Raw genomic sequence first — 12,702 nt, forward strand, 5'->3', positions numbered from 1 at the left:
TGAGAATTATAGTTTGACTGAGATAAAAAACGTTTATTCTGTAATTTGTTTCCTGCTTTCAGAATTTGTTATCTTTGCTAATGGGATTAAACCTTTGCTAAAGTTGTGTTGTTTACAAGGATTGAGGCTATAACTGTTTCAATTTATTAATTTTCAACTGTCATAGATCTTCTGTGCTTCTTAAAGGCACAGTACGTTTTAATATTATTCTAATTGAATTGTATTTCCAAGTTGCAAGTTTATTTGCTAGTGTGTTAAACATGTCTGATTCAGAGGATGATACCTGTGTCATTTGTTGCAATGCCAAAGTGGAGCCCAATAGAAATTTATGTACTAACTGTATTGATGCTACTTTAAATAAAAGTCAATCTGTACAAATTGAACAAATTTCACCAAACAACGAGGGGAGAGTTATGCCGACTAACTCGCCTCACGTGTCAGTACCTACATCTCCCGCTCAGAGGGAGGTGCGTGATATTGTAGCGCCGAGTACATCTGGGCGGCCATTACAAATCACATTACAGGATATGGCTACTGTTATGACTGAGGTTTTGGCTAAATTACCAGAACTAAGAGGTAAGCGTGATCACTCTGGGGTGAGAACAGAGTGCGCTGATAATATTAGGGCCATGTCAGACACTGCGTCACAGGTGGCAGAACATGAGGACGGAGAACTTCATTCTGTGGGTGACGGTTCTGATCCAAACAGACTGGATTCAGATATTTCAAATTTTAAATTTAAACTGGAAAACCTCCGTGTATTACTAGGGGAGGTGTTAGCGGCTCTGAATGATTGTAACACAGTTGCAATACCAGAGAAAATGTGTAGGTTGGATAAATATTTTGCGGTACCGACGAGTACTGAGGTTTTTCCTATACCTAAGAGACTTACTGAAATTGTTACTAAGGAGTGGGATAGACCCGGTGTGCCGTTCTCACCCCCTCCGATATTTAGAAAAATGTTTCCAATAGACGCCACCACAAGGGACTTATGGCAAACGGTCCCTAAGGTGGAGGGAGCAGTTTCTACCTTAGCTAAGCGTACCACTATCCCGGTGGAGGATAGCTGTGCTTTTTCAGATCCAATGGATAAAAAGTTAGAGGGTTACCTTAAGAAAATGTTTGTTCAACAAGGTTTTATATTGCAACCCCTTGCATGCATTGCGCCGATCACGGCTGCAGCGGCATTCTGGATTGAGTCTCTGGAAGAGAACATTGGTTCAGCTACTCTGGACGACATTACGGACAGGCTTAGAGTCCTTAAACTAGCTAATTCATTCATTTTGGAGGCCGTAGTACATCTTACTAAACTTACGGCGAAGAATTCAGGATTCGCCATTCAGGCACGCAGGGCGCTGTGGCTAAAATCCTGGTCAGCTGATGTTACTTCTAAGTCTAAATTGCTTAATATACCTTTCAAAGGGCAGACCTTATTCGGGCCCGGGTTGAAAGAGATTATCGCTGACATTACAGGAGGTAAAGGCCATGCCCTGCCTCAGGACAAAGCCAAGACTAGACAGTCTAATTTTCGTTCCTTTCGTAATTTCAAAGCTGGAGCAGCATCAACTTCCTCTGCACCAAAACAGGAAGGAGCTGTTGCTCGCTACAGACAAGGCTGGAAACCTAACCAGTCCTGGAGCAAGGGCAAGCAGACTAGGAAACCTGCTGCTGCCCCTAAGACAGCATGAATTGAGGGCCCCCGATCCGGGATCGGATCTAGTGGGGGGGCAGACTTTCTCTCTTCGCCCAGGCTTGGGCAAGAGATGTTCAGGATCCCTGGGCGCTAGAGATAATATCTCAGGGATACCTTCTGGACTTCAAATACTCTCCTCCAAGAGAGAGATTTCATCTGTCAAGATTGTCAACAATCCAGACAAAGAAAGAGGCGTTTCTACGCTGCGTACAAGAGCTCTTGTTAATGGGAGTAATCCATCCAGTTCCACGATCGGAACAGGGACAGGGGTTTTACTCAAATCTGTTTGTGGTTCCCAAAAAAGAGGGAACTTTCAGACCAATCCTGGACTTAAAGATCCTAAACAAATTCCTAAGAGTTCCATCGTTCAAGATGGAGACTATTCGGACAATTTTACCTATGATCCAAGAGGGTCAGTACATGACCACTGTAGATTTAAAAGATACTTACCTTCACATACCGATTCACAAAGATCATTATCGGTACCTAAGGTTTGCCTTCCTAGACAGGCATTACCAGTTTGTGGCTCTTCCATTCGGATTGGCTACAGCTCCAAGAATCTTCACAAAGGTTCTGGGTGCTCTTCTGGCGGTACTAAGACCGCGGGGAATCTCGGTAGCTCCATACCTAGATGACATTCTGATACAAGCTTCAAGCTTTCAAACTGCCAAGTCTCATACAGAGTTAGTGCTGGCATTTCTAAGTTCACATGGATGGAAGGTGAACGAAAAGAAAAGTTCACTCGTTCCACTCACAAGAGTTCCCTTCCTGGGGACTCTTATAGATTCTGTAGAAATGAAGATTTACCTGACAGAGGACAGGCTAACAAGACTTCAAAGTGCTTGCCGCACCCTTCATTCCATTCAACACCCGTCAGTGGCTCAATGCATGGAGGGAATCGGCTTAATGGTAGCGGCAATGGACATAGTACCCTTTGCACGCTTACACCTCAGACCACTGCAACTGTGCATGCTAAGTCAGTGGAATGGGGATTACTCAGACTTATCCCCTTCTCTGAATCTGGATCAAGAGACCAGAAATTCTCTTCTATGGTGGCTTTCTCGGCCACATCTGTCCAGGGGGATGCCATTCAGCAGACCAGACTGGACAATTGTAACAACAGACGCCAGCCTTCTAGGTTGGGGTGCCGTCTGGAATTCTCTGAAGGCTCAGGGACAATGGAGTCAGGAGGAGAGTCTCCTGCCAATAAACATTCTGGAATTGAGAGCAGTTCTCAATGCCCTCCTGGCTTGGCCCCAGTTGACAACTCGGGGGTTCATCAGGTTTCAGTCGGACAACATCACGACTGTAGCTTACATCAACCATCAGGGAGGGACAAGAAGCTCCCTAGCAATGATGGAAGTATCAAAGATAATTCTCTGGGCAGAGTCTCACTCTTGCCACCTGTCAGCAATCCACATCCCGGGAGTGGAGAACTGGGAGGCGGATTTCTTAAGTCGTCAGACTTTTCATCCGGGGGAGTGGGAACTTCATCCGGAGGTCTTTGCCCAAATACTTCGACGTTGGGGCAAACCAGAGATAGATCTCATGGCGTCTCGACAGAACGCCAAGCTTCCTCGTTACGGGTCCAGATCCAGGGATCCAGGAGCAGTCCTGATAGATGCTCTGACAGCACCTTGGGACTTCAGGATGGCTTACGTGTTTCCACCCTTCCCGTTGCTTCCGCGATTGATTGCCAGAATCAAACAAGAGAGAGCATCAGTGATTCTAATAGCACCTGCGTGGCCACGCAGGACTTGGTATGCAGACCTGGTGGACATGTCATCCTGTCCACCTTGGTCTCTACCTCTGAAACAGGACCTTCTGATACAGGGTCCCTTCAAACATCAAAATCTAACTTCTCTGAAGCTGACTGCTTGGAAATTGAACGCTTGATTTTATCAAGACGTGGGTTTTCTGAGTCAGTTATTGATACCTTAATACAGGCTAGGAAACCTGTTACCAGAAAGATTTACCATAAGATATGGCGTAAATACCTATATTGGTGTGAATCCAAAGGTTACTCTTGGAGTAAGGTTAGGATTCCTAGGATATTGTCTTTTCTACAAGAAGGTTTAGAAAAGGGTTTATCTGCTAGTTCATTAAAGGGACAGATCTCAGCTCTGTCCATTCTGTTACACAAACGTCTGTCAGAAGTTCCTGACGTCCAGGCTTTTTGTCAGGCTTTCACCAGGATTAAGCCTGTGTTTAAAACTGTTGCTCCACCATGGAGTCTAAACCTTGTTCTTAATGTTTTTCAGGGCGTTCCGTTTGAACCCCTTCATTCCATTGATATAAAGTTGTTATCTTGGAAAGTTCTATTTTTAATGGCTATTTCCTCGGCTCGAAGAGTCTCTGAATTATCAGCCTTACATTGTGATTCTCCATATTTGATTTTTCATTCGGATAAGGTAGTCCTGCGTACTAAACCTGGGTTCTTACCTAAGGTAGTTACTAACAGGAATATCAATCAAGAGATTGTTGTTCCTTCTTTATGCCCAAATCCTTCTTCAAAGAAGGAACGTCTACTGCACAACCTGGATGTAGTCCGTGCTCTAAAATTTTACTTACAGGCAACTAAGGAATTTCGACAAACGTCTTCTCTGTTTGTCATTTACTCTGGGCAGAGGAGAGGTCAAAAAGCTTCCGCTACCTCTCTTTCTTTTTGGCTTCGTAGCATAATTCGTTTAGCTTATGAGACTGCTGGACAGCAGCCTCCTGAAAGAATTACAGCTCATTCTACTAGAGCTGTGGCTTCCACTTGGGCCTTCAAGAATGAGGCCTCTGTTGAACAGATTTGCAAGGCTGCAACTTGGTCTTCGCTTCATACTTTTTCCAAATTTTACAAATTTGACACTTTTGCTTCATCGGAGGCTATTTTTGGGAGAAAGGTTCTTCAGGCAGTGGTTCCTTCTGTATAAAGAGCCTGCCTATCCCTCCCGTCATCCGTGTACTTTTGCTTTGGTATTGGTATCCCAGAAGTAATGATGACCCGTGGACTGATCACACTTAACAGAAGAAAACATAATTTATGCTTACCTGATAAATTCCTTTCTTCTGTAGTGTGATCAGTCCACGGCCCGCCCTGTTTTTAAGGCAGTTAAATATTTTTTAATTTATACTCCAGTCACCACTTCACCCTTGGCTTTTCCTTTCTCGTTGGTCCTTGGTCGAATGACTGGGAGTGACGTAGAGGGGAGGAGCTATATGCAGCTCGGCTGGGTGAATCCTCTTGCACTTCCTGTTGGGGAGGAGTAATATCCCAGAAGTAATGATGACCCGTGGACTGATCACACTACAGAAGAAAGGAATTTATCAGGTAAGCATAAATTATGTTTTTAAAACATTTTTGTACTTTGTTATCAAGTTTATGCCTGTTTAACATGTCTGAACTATCAGATAGACTATGCTCTGTATGTGGGGAAGCCAAGGTTCCTTCTCATTTAAATAGATGTGATTTATGTGACACAAAATTTAGAGAAAATGATGCCCAAGATGATTCCTCAAGTGAGGGGAGTAAGCATGGTACTGCATCATCCCCTCCTTCGTCTACGCCAGTCTTGCCCACACAGGAGGCCCCTAGTACATCTAGTGCGCCAATACTCCTTACTATGCAACAATTAAAGGCTGTAATGGATAATTCTATCAAAAACATTTTAGCCAAAATGCCCACTTATCAGCGAAAGCGCGACTGCTCTGTTTTAGAAAATACTGAAGAGCATGAGGACGCTGATGATATTGGTTCTGAAGTGCCCCTACACCAGTCGGAGGGGGCCAGGGAGGTTTTGTCTGAGGGAGAAATTTCAGATTCAGGGAAAATTTCTCAACAAGCTGAACCTGATGTGATTACATTCAAATTTAAATTGGAACATCTCCGCGCTCTGCTTAAGGAGGTGTTATCTACTCTGGATGATTGTGAGAATTTGGTCATTCCAGAGAAATTATGTAAGATGGACAAGTTCCTAGAGGTCCCGGGGCCCCCCGAAGCTTTTCCTATACCCAAGCGGGTGGCGGACATTGTAAACAAAGAATGGGAAAGGCCCGGCATACCTTTTGTCCCTCCCCCTATATTTAAGAAATTGTTTCCTATGGTCGACCCCAGAAAGGACTTATGGCAGACAGTCCCCAAGGTCGAGGGGGCGGTTTCTACTCTAAACAAACGCACTACTATCCCTATAGAAGATAGTTGTGCTTTCAAAGATCCTATGGATAAAAAATTAGAGGGTTTGCTTAAAAAGATGTTTGTTCAGCAAGGTTACCTTCTACAACCAATTTCATGCATGGTTCCTGTCACTACAGCAGCGTGTTTCTGGTTCGATGAACTAGAAAAGTCGCTCAATAAAGATTCTTCTTATGAGGAGATTATGGACAGAATTCATGCTCTCAAATTGGCTAACTCTTTTACTTTAGACGCCACTTTGCAATTGGCTGGATTAGCGGCGAAAAATTCAGGGTTTGCTATTGTGGCGCGCAGAGCGCTTTGGCTAAAATCTTGGTCAGCGGATGCTTCTTCCAAGAACAAATTGCTTAACATACCTTTCAAGGGGAAAACGCTGTTTGGCCCTGACTTGAAAGAGATTATTTCTGATATCACTGGGGGTAAGGGCCACGCCCTTCCTCAGGATAGGTCTTTCAAGGCTAAAAATAAACCAAATTTTCGTCCCTTTCGCAGAAACGGACCAGCCCAAAGTGCTACATCCTCTAAGCAAGAGGGTAATACTTCTCAAACCAAGCCAGCCTGGAGGCCAATGCAAGGCTGGAACAAAGGTAAGCAGGCCAAGAAACCTGCCACTGCTACCAAGACAGCATGAGATGTTGGCCCCCGATCCGGGACCGGATCTGGTGGGGGGCAGACTTTCTCTCTTCGCTCAGGCTTGGGCAAGAGATGTTCTGGATCCTTGGGCGCTAGAAATAGTCTCCCAAGGTTATCTTCTGGAATTCAAGGAGCTTCCCCCAAGGGGGAGGTTCCACAGGTCTCAATTGTCTTCAGACCACATAAAAAGACAGGCATTCTTACATTGTGTAGAAGACCTGTTAAAAATGGGAGTGATTCATCCTGTTCCATTAGGAGAACAAGGGATGGGATTCTACTCCAATCTGTTCATAGTTCCCAAAAAAGAGGGAACATTCAGACCAATCTTAGATCTCAAGATCCTAAACAAGTTTCTCAAGGTTCCATCGTTCAAAATGGAAACCATTCGGACAATTCTTCCTACCATCCAGGAAGGTCAATTCATGACCACGGTGGATTTAAAGGATGCGTATCTACATATTCCTGTCCACAAGGAACATCATCGGTTCCTAAGGTTCGCCTTTCTGGACAAGCATTACCAGTTTGTGGCACTTCCATTCGGATTAGCCACTGCTCCAAGAATTTTCACAAAGGTACTAGGGTCCCTTCTAGCGGTGCTACGACCAAGGGGCATTGCAGTAGTACCTTACTTGGACGACATACTGATTCAAGCGTCGTCCCTACCACAAGCAAAGGCTCATACGGACATTGTCCTGGCCTTTCTCAGATCTCACGGGTGGAAAGTGAACGTAGAAAAAAGTTCTCTTTCTCCGTCAACAAGAGTTCCCTTCTTGGGAACAATAATAGACTCCTTAGAAATGAGGATTTTTCTGACAGAGGCCAGAAAATCAAAACTTCTAAGCTCTTGTCAAGTACTTCATTCTGTTCCTCTTCCTTCCATAGCGCAGTGCATGGAAGTAATAGGTTTGATGGTCGCGGCAATGGACATAGTTCCTTTTGCGCGAATTCATCTGAGACCATTACAACTGTGCATGCTCAGTCAGTGGAATGGGGATTATACAGACTTGTCTCCGACGATACAAGTAGATCAGAGGACCAGAGATTCACTCCGTTGGTGGCTGACCCTGGACAACCTGTCACAGGGGATGAGCTTCCGCAGACCAGAGTGGGTCATTGTCACGACCGACGCCAGTCTGGTGGGCTGGGGCGCGGTCTGGGAACTCCTGAAAGCTCAGGGTCTTTGGTCTCGGGAAGAATCTCTTCTCCCGATAAATATTCTGGAACTGAGAGCGATATTCAATGCTCTCAAGGCTTGGCCTCAGCTAGCAAAGGCCAAATTCATACGGTTTCAATCAGACAACATGACGACTGTTGCGTATATCAACCATCAGGGGGGAACAAGGAGTTCCCTGGCGATGGAAGAAGTGACCAAAATCATTCAATGGGCGGAGACTCACTCCTGCCACTTGTCTGCAATCCACATCCCAGGAGTGGAAAATTGGGAAGCGGATTTTCTGAGTCGTCAGACATTTCATCCGGGGGAGTGGGAACTCCATCCGGAAATCTTTGCCCAAATTACTCAATTGTGGGGCATTCCAGACATGGATCTGATGGCCTCTCGTCAGAACTTCAAGGTTCCTTGCTACGGGTCCAGATCCAGGGATCCCAAGGCGACTCTAGTAGATGCACTAGTAGCACCTTGGACCTTCAACCTATCTTATGTATTCCCACCGTTTCCTCTCATCCCCAGGCTGGTAGCCAGGATCAATCAGGAGAGGGCATCGGTGATCTTGATAGCTCCTGCGTGGCCACGCAGGACTTGGTATGCAGACCTGGTGAATATGTCATCGGCTCCACCATGGAAGCTACCTTTGAGACAGGACCTTCTTGTTCAAGGTCCGTTCGAACATCCGAATCTGGCCTCACTCCAACTGACTGCTTGGAGATTGAACGCTTGATTTTATCAAAGCGAGGGTTCTCAGATTCTGTCATTGATACTCTTGTTCAGGCCAGAAAGCCTGTAACTAGAAAAATCTACCATAAAATATGGAAAAAATATATCTGTTGGTGTGAATCTAAAGGATTCCCATGGAACAAGATAAAAATTCCTAAGATTCTATCCTTTCTTCAAGAAGGTTTGGAGAAAGGATTATCTGCAAGTTCTTTGAAGGGACAGATTTCTGCTTTATCTGTTTTACTTCACAAAAAGCTGGCGGCTGTGCCAGATGTTCAAGCTTTTGTTCAGGCTCTGGTTAGAATCAAGCCTGTTTACAAACCTTTGACTCCTCCCTGGAGTCTCAATTTAGTTCTTTCAGTTCTTCAGGGGGTTCCGTTTGAACCCTTACATTCCGTAGATATTAAGTTATTATCTTGGAAAGTTTTGTTTTTGGTTGCAATTTCTTCTGCTAGAAGAGTTTCAGAGTTATCTGCTCTGCAGTGTTCTCCTCCTTATCTGGTGTTCCATGCAGATAAGGTGGTTTTGCGTACTAAACCTGGTTTTCTTCCGAAAGTTGTTTCTAACAAAAACATTAACCAGGAGATAGTCGTGCCTTCTTTGTGTCCGAATCCAGTTTCAAAGAAGGAACGTTTGTTGCACAATTTGGATGTAGTTCGTGCTCTAAAATTATATTTAGATGCTACAAAGGATTTCAGACAAACATCTTCCTTGTTTGTTGTTTATTCTGGTAAAAGGAGAGGTCAAAAAGCAACTTCTACCTCTCTCTCTCTTTGGCTTAAAAGCATCATCAGATTGGTTTATGAGACTGCCGGACGGCAGCCACCTGAAAGAATCACAGCTCATTCCACTAGGGCCGTGGCTTCCACATGGGCCTTCAAGAACGAGGCTTCTGTTGATCAGATATGTAAGGCAGCGACTTGGTCTTCACTGCACACTTTTACTAAATTTTACAAATTTGATACTTTTGCTTCTTCTGAGGCTATTTTTGGGAGAAAGGTTTTGCAAGCCGTGGTGCCTTCCATCTAGGTGACCTGATTTGCTCCCTCCCATCATCCGTGTCCTAAAGCTTTGGTATTGGTTCCCACAAGTAAGGATGACGCCGTGGACCGGACACACCTATGTTGGAGAAAACAGAATTTATGTTTACCTGATAAATTACTTTCTCCAACGGTGTGTCCGGTCCACGGCCCGCCCTGGTTTTTTAATCAGGTCTGATAATTTATTTTCTTTAACTACAGTCACCACGGTATCATATGATTTCTCCTATGCAAAATTCCTCCTTTACGTCGGTCGAATGACTGGGGAAGGCGGAGCCTAGGAGGGATCATGTGACCAGCTTTGCTGGGCTCTTTGCCATTTCCTGTTGGGGAAGAGAATATCCCACAAGTAAGGATGACGCCGTGGACCGGACACACCGTTGGAGAAAGTAATTTATCAGGTAAACATAAATTCTGTTTTCACCTTAATCCCCCCCCCCCCCATAGCTCCTCAACACAATGTCTCAATAATTTTTCTGTCTTCATACAATATTTCCTCTCCTCACACAACCGCCCTCATTCTTGGGGAGTTCAATCTCTGTTGACAATCACTGCCCCTGCTGCAAAAAAAACTTCTCCAGTTGAATTCCTCTTACAGTCTTTCACAATGGACTTAGTTTCCCATTCACAAAAAATGCACAAGCTACTGATGCACTATCTCAGACTTCACAGATTCCCCCTTTTCTCTTTATGACCATTTCCTCACTTGCAACATCACGACACTTCCTATAACTCTCCCTTAGTCTCACCCTCATACCAAACTCCACAGAAACAAAAGGTCACTTGATCAGCAACATCTTTTAAACCTCTTCTCTCTTTCATCTCCTCCTTTTCCTGCCCTGACCAATCTATCGGTCACTTCAACTGCACTCTTACATCGGTCCTTGACAATTTGGCCACTCCTACCATAGCTTGGATGTCATGCACTCATCCTCAGCCCTAGCAAACTCCTCTGGCACTCTACCTACCTTGATGTTGCCGCACTACTGAGCGACATTTGAGACAATCTGTGTTCAGCTGACTTTCTTCACTAAAAGTTCATTGTGAACTCCTATTATTCTGCCCTTAAGCAAGACTACTACTCTACTCTTTCTTCAAACTCAAAATGTCTCTTCTCCACATCCTACTATGTTCTCTCACCGCTCAAGATTTCTTCAACATCAAACTGATTCCATCATAAACGAAATCATCTCTCAAACATACTATCAGTCGCCAACACCAACAGATTGTAATCACCCAAAAGCCACAAATTCAGTTATTTTGCCCCTGTTACTGAGGAAGACATTTCTGCCATTTTTATAGTGTCTTTTCACCTCGCTTCCTGGCCCCTCGATCCTATCCCCTCACAGCTACTCCCCTCCCTCTCCATTTTGCTCCATACTATATAGTATATAAAGTAGGATAGGTAAGTATCTACAAGTAGATAGCTGTAAAGAATCGTATTTTCGTATCGTTTTTAACCAGAAAATGGTGTTTATTAAAGGAGCATGAAATCAAATTATTAATTTATTATTATTTTTTTACGATTCAGAGAGCATACAGTGTTAAAGGGACAGTTTACTCCAGAATTGTAATTTTTTTTTTAAGAAGATGGATAATCCATTTATTATCTATTTCCCAGTTTTGCATAACTAACATGGTTATATTAATATATTTTTTACCTCTGTGATTACCTTGTATCTAAGCCTTTGCAGACTGCCCCCTTATCTTGGTGCTATTTAAAGACGTGCATTTTAGCGACTCATGAATAACTCCATGGGAGTGAGCACAATGTAATCTATATGACACACATGAACTAGCACTGTCTAGCTGTTAAAAGATAAAAATGCGCGGAGATAAAGGCGGCCTGTAGGGGCTTAGAAACAGACTAAAGTATATTAATAGAACAATGTTGGTTGTGCAAAGCTGGGGAATGGGTAGTAAAAGTGTAGAGTAGACTGTCCCTTTAATCAACTTTCCAGTTTACTTCTGTTATCAATTTGGCTTCATTCTCTTAGTATCCTTTATTTAAGTAGCAGCAATGCACTACTGGGAGCTAGCTGAACACATTGGGTGAGCCAATGACAAGAGGCTTATATTGTATGTGCAGCCACCAGCTAGCACCCAGTATTCATTGCTGCTTTTGAGTCTAGGATTCAAAGAGAATGAAGCAAATTAGATGAAAGTAAGTTAGAACTTTTGGGTTTCTTGCCCATTTTTAATATGTGAACTGGGCACGCAAACAAAACAAGTACTTTGAGAGGGAAAAATGCAAAGTGCGCAAATAACCAGAACATTAAAAAAAAAAAAAGTATGAAACAATTTTTGAAATACATTTTCTGAGGAAGTGAGATGTCGCCTTCCTCCCAATTCAAGGTAACAAATAAGATGCCTGTTATTTTAATAGGTTTTTCAAAATCAAATGTTAAAATCTCACAGAAAACTATGGGCACCTCCAGATAGACCCCCATGGTTATGGGATATAGCCAGGGTATCTGTCACAGTTGTGACAGATACCCCGACTGGGTAGCTCCGCCAAACGGGTCCTGCTTCCTCACTGCCGACTGCAGCTATGTAGCTGGCAAGTGACCACAGCCTGTAGCCACCCCTGATGCCCGACAGCACCAGTACTCGGTGTCCCACCCTGTGGCAGACTCCAGCTACCCCGACTGGGTAGCTCTGCCAGAGGGTCTTTCCTTTGCCTGGAACAGGCTGCTATGTAGCCCAGGAAAGTGATTTTAGCTGGAGCCCACCCAAATAACTAGACAGACTAGCATTCAGGTTAAACAAGAACTGATTTTATTGTATAACACATACTCCTTTTATACACACAGCTCATCTTGATAACACAAAGGACAATCCCACAATTTTCCCACCAGCCCGGCACCTCCATAGGAGCCACAGTCTCACATAATCCCAATACCTAGGGGTGGCGGTTTCGGGTGATCCCGGGGGAGCGGCAGCACTTCCAGGGTGTCATTTTAAAGCTCTCGGTCCCCAGATGCCACCGTCCAAAAAATCAGCATGATTCGTTACTGGGGACAGGAGTTACAGTCTGAAGTTATGGGGTTAGGGGTGTCCAAAACCCCCAGTTCCCAAAGGAGTTACCCTCTGATAATTGCCACAGCTCTTGTCCTCCCTAGGGGCTACCAATCCCCAAAAGAGCGTAGCTCTGGGGCAAAGGGCTGCTGGAACGACCAGGGGTAAAGTTAGCGGGTGTCCTGTGGCGGACTGGGAGTTCCAGGAGCCCGGCCAGCCTGAGAGGAGTTAGGCGGGTGTCCTT

The 12,702-nt window shown here is 44.4% G+C and overlaps 1 protein-coding gene across 1 annotated transcript in view; it reads left to right on the forward strand.

The window, feature by feature from the left end:
• The window catches only part of NDUFB11 (NADH:ubiquinone oxidoreductase subunit B11), a 76,534-nt gene that overhangs the window by 61,597 nt on the left and 2,235 nt on the right, over positions 1-12,702 (forward strand). The gene's annotated exons all lie outside the window — the stretch shown is intronic.

The sequence above is a fragment of the Bombina bombina genome, chromosome 12 (genome assembly GCF_027579735.1).
Source record: "Bombina bombina isolate aBomBom1 chromosome 12, aBomBom1.pri, whole genome shotgun sequence".
NCBI classification, from domain to species: Eukaryota; Metazoa; Chordata; class Amphibia; order Anura; family Bombinatoridae; genus Bombina; species Bombina bombina.